At 44.8% G+C, this 7819-nt stretch overlaps 1 non-coding gene across 1 annotated transcript; it reads left to right on the plus strand.

Moving 5' to 3' along the window:
* The first annotated feature begins 2063 nt into the window (after positions 1-2063).
* Positions 2064-2174, plus strand: LOC116272221. The gene has a single exon (XR_004180943.1). It is a non-coding gene; the product is annotated as a U6 spliceosomal RNA (small nuclear RNA).
* The last annotated feature ends 5645 nt before the right edge of the window (positions 2175-7819 follow it).

The following is a 7819-nucleotide window of genomic DNA, read 5'->3' on the forward strand; positions in this document are numbered from 1 at the left end:
TGCCTCCCGGGTTCAAGCAATTCTCCTGCCTCAGTCTCCGGAGTAGCTGGGATTACATGGGTGCACCACCACACCCAGCTAATTTTTGTATTAGTAGAGATGAGGTTTTACTATGTTGGCCAGGCTGGTCTCAAACTCCTGACCTCAGGTGATCCGCCCACCTCAGCCTCCCAAAGTGCTGGGATTATAGGCGTGAGCCACTGAGCCTGGCCAAGAATTTCAAGTTTTTTAAGGCCAAGGTAATATTCATAGATCAAGTCACAAGCTCAGAGTTCTAGATGTCTTACAAGAGCCCTTTGTTAGAAATAACATTTTCAAGGGTATTTTAAGAGACCAGAATAATCACTTTTTCCTTATTCCGTTGCTAGGATTTATTATACCAGCAGTCAGGAGGGCCTGTGGTGTTGCAGATGAAATCCTGGAATTCCATTATTTAGAACTGAAAAAAGCAAAAACAGATCTGAGAAGCTTAAAAGTTACTATGGAAAAGAAAGGGACAAAATAATATTATAAACAATTGGAATTTGAGGCATGTGATGTTATCCATCTACAGGATGAATAGACAAAAATGACAGTATTTAAATTTCTGGTTTATTATATCGGCAATCCAGTCACCCTTAGTCGTTAGTACTGTTTGCTATGAAACTTTGTCAAACACTTTCATGAAGTCATTAAAAGTGACCTGTTTTTTCCAACAGATGTGCAGTGATACCTTTGCCAGTAGAGTTTTGCCTGAATAACAACAACAAAAAAATCATTCAAACACAAAAGTGACCAAGTTTTTCCCTTAGGGACCAAAACTACAGAGAAATAATTGAGTTGTACCCTTCAATGCGAAATCACGTACAAGTCACATGATGTTCAAAAGCTTGTAAAACCAACTGCAATGTTTCTAACGAATATTTGCCAGGGTCTGGGAATTCCCCCTATTTACATGTTAGCCTTTTGTGGATCCACATATCCATTTCATGGATGTCAGCAGCACGAGCTAGCAGCATGAGGATCAGCATATTTGTGTCAGTTCTCTAAGTCTCCCACGGGATCATGCGGTTCCCTGAGTCTCCAAGTCCCACAGGACCTTGCGAAGGGGCCCAGGTGGATACACTGTGTACACAGTGCAGGTTTGCATCACAGCCAAGGAATACCGGCCTTGGGGAAAGCAAGCCTGCTCTTTGTCCCAGAAGGAGATATCACCTCATCCCCCAAGGCAGCTCCTTGCAATAGAGCCCTGAGAAACGGCCCAGCTAAAGAGCAGTCAGGACCTTGCATTCTTGGCATGCCCAACAAGAACTAGCAGGAACTCTCTAGGCCATGGGGGATCGCCTCTCCCAACAATATGCCCATAGAGAAAATAGGCCATCTCTCCTTCCACATGAAAGGGACAACAAGAAGTACTGCCCAAAATGTTGCCCCTTCACCACTGTCTTTCAGGGCCTAGAATGCAGCTACCACCCACTTTTAGGTGGTGCTGGGAAACTGTGCATCATAAACCTTGCTCTTTATCTGCTATCCAGTCATAAGGAACTCTCTGGGAAGTCACAGATCTGGGTTAAAGGAGAAGTAAAGCAGTAGCCACAAGCATCGTGAGGGTCTGAACCACCTCTTCGTGCAGTTTACTTTTGCCCTCCAACCAGCTTGGACCCAAACTTATATATTACATTTTCATTTTCTAATGGAATATGGCTTTGCACATTCAACCTAGCCTTGATGGTCATTTCGAATGGCACACTTCACTCTCCTCCCACCTTCCAGATCTCCTGCCAATGCTTCACACTGAGTGAACCCACCCAGAAGCTGGAAGGCAAGGAAACCTGTTGCTACAGCCCCTTTGCTGGGCACAGAGCAGGTAAAGAAGGGTGGAGTGAGTCTGGAAAGGCAAATGGAAGATATCCAGCACAGCCCATAAATGACATTGATGTCATTGGTGTGATTTTCTAAAACATTAAGCTATTCTTGGAAAAGTTCCAAACAAAACAACACACACTCCTTTCAATTTACATAGTAGTTCCGTTCCTGGAAAATTCCACATATATTAAAACCGTGCAGAAAATCCTTTGAGTTATTGCTTGCTTCAGCAGCAATATACTAACATTGGAATTATATTGATACAAAGAAAATAAGCATGGCCCCCGTGCTAGATGACATGCACATTTGTGAAAGCATTTCATATTTTTTTAAATAAATTTCATTAAAAAATAGTGCTTTGAGTTTACAGGTAAAACAAGGTTAGGTTTAGGCTCAGATAATCACAAATAGGTTCTCATATACACAAATGTCTAGGGAGACAATTTGAAACTTATGTTAGACGTAGGAAAATTCTTCCTTGCAGGAATGTCACACGCATTGAAGGACATATGACATTCTTGGCTCCTGCCCACTAAATGGAAGAAATGACTTCTCAATTTCTGGGTCCCCGTTCCATCTAACACACAGAAGTTTCTGACCTAGCGACAAAACACTTGCTGCCGTTTCTGACAACATAAAATTATGAATTGGAATTTTCTGATTTGGCATGAAGTAATAACTGGCTACATATGAAACTGAAGCTTCAGGACGGGCAAGGTGCCTCATGCCTGTAATCCCAGCACTTTGGGAGGCCAAGGTGGGCAGATCACTTGAGGTCAGGAGTTTGAGACCAGCCTGGCCAACATGGCGAAACCCCACCTCTACTAAAAATACAAAAATTAGCTGGGCGTGGTGGTACACGCCTGTAGTCCCAGCTACTCAGGAGCCTGAGGCAGAAGAATGGCGTGAACCCGAGAGGCGGAGCTTGCAGTGAGCTGAGATCATGCCACTGCACTCCAGCTTGGGCCACAGAGCAAGACTCCGTCTCAAAAGAAAAAAAAAAGGTAATAGACAGTTAATAAAAGATAAATAACCACATTTCATGTCACTTGAAAATAAACTATAACATTGTTCTATTTTTAACATATGCACTTTAAGTAATTCATGCACATTACATAAAATTAGAAAATGCATACACAAAACTAAAAACGAAAATGCACATTCTGTAGTAGACGGAATAATGGCCCCTTAAAGATATCCATAATCTAGTTTCTGGAACATTTTACATGGCAAAAAGGACTGTACGGATGCCACTAAATTAAGGATCTTGGGATGGGGAGATTATCCAGGATTATCCAAGCAGGGCCAATGTAATCTCAAAGATCCTGATAAAAAGGGGAAGTGGACCCGGTGCAGTGGCTCATGCCTGTAATCCCAGTGCTTTGGGAGGCCGAGGTGAGAGCATCACTTGAGGCCAGGATTTTGAAACCAGCTTGGACAACATAGTGAGACCTCGTCTCTACAAAAAAGAGAAAAGAAAAATTAGCCAGGAGTCTGTTGTTCCAGCTACCTGGAAGGCTGAGGTAGGAGGACTGCTTGAACCCGGGAAGTCATGGCTGCAGTGAGCCGTGATCGCACCACTGCACTCCAGCCTGGGCAACAGAGCAAGACCTTGTCTCAAAAAAGAAAAAAAAATCATGGACTTTCATAGATTCCATCTGTTTCCACCATTAGCCTTTATAATGTTCTAAATGTCATGACTGTGACCAATGGTATATGACCCAAATGATACTTGAGAACTTGACTGATTTCTAGCACAATCAAATAGACTTGGCTTTCCTTGTACTTTCCCGGCCACAGACCTGGAATAAGACATTGCTTCAAAGAGCCCAGATTCCCTTTAATGGGGGGGATGGTTTGGTTTGTTGTTGTTGTCGTTGTTGTTGTTGTTTGAGATGGAGTTTTGCTCTTGTTGCCCAGGCTGGAGTGCAATGGCAAAATCTCGGCTCACCGCAACCTCCGCCTCCTGGGTTCCAGCGATTCTCCTGCTTCAGCCTCTCGAGTAGCTAGGATTACAGCCGCCCACCGCCACGTCCAGCTAATTTTGTATTTTTAGTAGAGACGGGGTTTCTCCATGTTGGTCAGGCTGGTCTCAAACTCCCGACCTCAGGTGATCCGCCCACCTCAGCCTCCAAAAGTGCTGGGATTACAGGTGTGAGTCACCACGCCAGACCGGGGGAATGGTTTTTAAGGACCACAACCTGAGCACTAGGGATGTTCATTATTACAGCGTGAAGTTACTTTTAGACTACTTCAATGGACACAGCTAGAAAAAAAAATGTATGAATATTTATGACACACAGACTCTAGAGTGGCACCCATGATCCCTGCCTCCTGCTGTTCATGCTCCTGTGTGATCCCGTCCTCTTGAAAGTGGGAGGAACCATGACTTGCTTCTAATCAGTAGTATATGGCTAAGGTGACAGAATGTACATGGTTACATATACATGAGTACATTACGTTCAGAATGATTACATGATGATTGTAATGCCCCCTTGCAAAGACACTCTCTCCTTGCTGGCATAAAAGAAGCAAGCTGTGTATGGAGAGGGCCATATGGCAAGGAGCTGAGGACAGCCTCTGGCTAACAGCCAGCGAGAAACTGAGGACATCAGTGCAGCAGCCTTCTAGAAACTAAAGGTTGCTAACAACCATGTGAGCTTGCAAGCAGATGATGAGACTGCAGTCCCTCCGACACCTTGATTGAAGCTTTGTGAGCCATAAGCAGAGCATCTAGCTAAACCATGCTTAATCTCCTGACTCACTGACAGTGTGAGATAATAAAAGTGTCTTGTGTTTTTTGTTGCTGTTTTTTTTTGTTTTTGTTTGAGAAGGAGTTTTGCTCTGTCACACAGGCTGGAGTGTGCGTTCTCGGTTCACTGCAAACTCCACCTCCAAGGTTCAAGTGATTCTCCTGCCTCAGCCTCCCAAGTAGCTGGGATTAGAGGCACCCCCCACCACGACCGGCCAATTTTTGTACTTTTAGTAGAGACAGGGTTTCACCATGTTGACCAGGCTGGTCTCGAATTCCTGACCTCGTGCTCTGCCCACCTCGGCCTCCCAGAGTGCTAGGATAACAGGCGTGAGCCACTGAGCCTGGTCTAATTTTTTGTATTTTTTGTAGATACGGGGTTTCACCATATTTCCCAGGCTGGTTTCTAACTCCTGGACTCAAATGATCCTCCTGCCTTGGCCTCCCAAAATGTTAGAATTACGGGTATGAGCTGCCGTGCCTGGCCAATAGATTAACTTAAATCAAAGACTTTTCTAGCACAACTTCACAAGTTCTTTACAATTCTGTTCTATGTCATGAAATTGTTTTCTCTGGATTAACAATGCTTTATTTATTTATTTATTTATTATTTTTTTAATTTTTATTTTTTTGAGATGCAGTCTCGATCTGTTGCCCAGGCTGGAATGCAGTGGCATGATCTCGGCTCACCGCAACCTCTGCCTCCTGGGTTCAAGCAATCCTCCTGCCTCAGCCTTCTGAGTAGCTGGGATTACAGGCAGGCACCAACATGCTTGGGTAATGTTTGTATTTTTAGTAGAGACGGGGTTTTACCATGTTGGCTAGGCAGTCTCGAACTCCTGACCTCAAGAGATCCACCCGCCATGGCCTCCCAAAGTGCTGGGATTACAGGCGTGAGCCACCAAGCCCAGCCTGGATTAATGCATTGAAGAGGCTGAGGAATCCTGAGGAAAGGGTCTGAGTTTTATTTCTCTCTCTATCCCTGGACCTAGTATAGAACGTGGCATATGAATTCAATTAATGTTAAGTAAATGACTGGATAATTGGAGGGATGGAGGGAAGAAGGAAGAAAGGAAGAAAAGAAGGAGGGAAGGAAGAAAAGAAGGAGAGAAGGAAGGAAAGAAGGAAAGAGGGAAAGAAGGAAAGAAGGAAGGAGGGAAGGAAGGAAAGAAGGAAGGAAGGAGGAAAGGAAGGAAGGAGGAAGGGAGGGAGGGAGGGAGGGAGGAAGGAAGGAAGGAAGGAAGGAAGGAAGGAAGGAAGGAAGGAAGGAAGGAAGGAAGGAAGGAAGGAAGGAAGGAAGGAAATAAGATTCATGAGATGGCCTTAAGTGGCTTTAAAGTTACTCTGGGCCGGGCGCGGTGGCTCAAGCCTGTAATCCCAGCACTTTGGGAGGCCGAGGCGGGTGGATCATGAGGTCAGGAGATCGAGACCATCCTGGCTAACATGGTGAAACCCCGTCTCTACTAAAAATACAAAAAAAACTAGCCGGGCGTGGTGGCGGGCGCCTGTAGTCCCAGTTACTCGGAGGCTGAGGCAGGAGAATGGCGTGAACCTGGGAGGCGGAGCTTGCAGTGAGCCGAGATCGCGCCACTGCACTCCAGCCTGGGTGACACAGCGCGAGACTCCGTCTCAAAAAAAAAATAAAAAAAAATAAAAAATAAAGTTACTCTGAAACATATTTAAGGCCGGGTGCAGTGGCTCATGCCTGTAATCCCAGCACTTTGGGAGGCCGAGGTGGGCGGATCACCTGAGTTCAGGAGTTTGAAACCAGCCTGACCAACATGGTGAAACCCCGTTTTTATTAAAACACAAAAATTAGCCGGGCATAGTGGCACATGTCTGTAATTCCAGCTATTCGGGAGGCTGAGGCAGGAGAATTGCTTGAACCCAGGAGGCGGAGGTTGCAATGAGTTAAAATCGTACCACTGCACTTCAGCCTGGGCGACAGAGTAGGACTCTGTCTCAAAAACAAAAACAAAACAAAACAAACAAGAAACAAACAAAAAAAGATATATATTTAAATATCTTAAAAGGAATAAAGAAATGCAAAGCAATGAAGTAGTGAAGGAAGTTAGCTAGTGAAGGAAGTTATCTTCATGAAAGCTGCAGATTTCCATGAACCAGTGAAAGAAATAGGTACTGGTAGGATATAAGCCCAGAAATGAGAACTATGTGGACTGTGGGAACAACCCGTATCTAAAAGTTTTGGAATCCATGTCATTTTGTCTATAAAAAGAGGATTAGTCTAGCCTTTGAACTCATGAGAAACTGGAGATCTACAGCCCACATCTTCTCACAACCCAGCCAGTTTCTGGCCAAAGAAGCAACCTCAGTCCAAAGAGAGAGTAGGCTGTGTGAAGTGGCTCACGCTTGTAATCCCAGCACTTTGGGAGGCCGAGGTAGGAGGACTGCTTGAGCTCAGGAGTTCTAGACCAGGTGGAGCAACATGGCGAGACCCCTATCTCTAAAAAAAAAAAAAAAATTTTTTTTTTTTTTAATTAGCCAGGCATGGTGGCACATGCCTGTGGTCCCAGCTACTCAAAAGGCTAAGGCAGAGGATTGCTTAAGCCCAGGAGGAGGAGGCTGCCGTGCGCCATGATCAGGCCACTGCACTCCAGCCTGGGTGTCAGAGTGAACAGAAAACCTGTCTGGACCAAAAAACGAAAGAGAAAAAAAAAGGCATTAGCACTAAGAAATGAAAATTAAATCATTAGCCGACTTTGCATCTGCCAAAAACTGATACCAGAAGACAGCAGAATGATAGTTTCAAAGTGAAAAAGGAAATAATTAGCCACCTAGGATTTTATACCTAGATAAATAATCTTTCTAGAGTAAAGGCAAAATAGAGACGTTTATAGACATATAAAAAAGTATGGTTTACCACTCACAAACTCACTAAAAGTAATATTATGGGCTGGGTGCGATGGCTCACGCCTGTAATCCCAGCACTTTGGGAGGCCGAGGCGGGTGGATCACTTGAGGTCAGCCTGGCCAACATGATGAAACCCCGTCTCTACTAAATACACACAAAAAAAGGCCGGGCACGGTGGCTCACGCCTGTAATCCCAGCACTTTGGGAGGCTGAGACAGGCAGATCACAAGGTCAGGAGTTTGAGACCAGCCTGGCCAACATGGTGAAACGCTGCCTCTAATAAAAATACAAAAATTAGCTGGGCGTGGTGGCACATGCCTGTAATCCCAGTTACTTGGGAGGCTGAGGCA

This window comes from Papio anubis, chromosome X (genome assembly GCF_008728515.1).
Source record: "Papio anubis isolate 15944 chromosome X, Panubis1.0, whole genome shotgun sequence".
NCBI classification, from domain to species: Eukaryota; Metazoa; Chordata; class Mammalia; order Primates; family Cercopithecidae; genus Papio; species Papio anubis.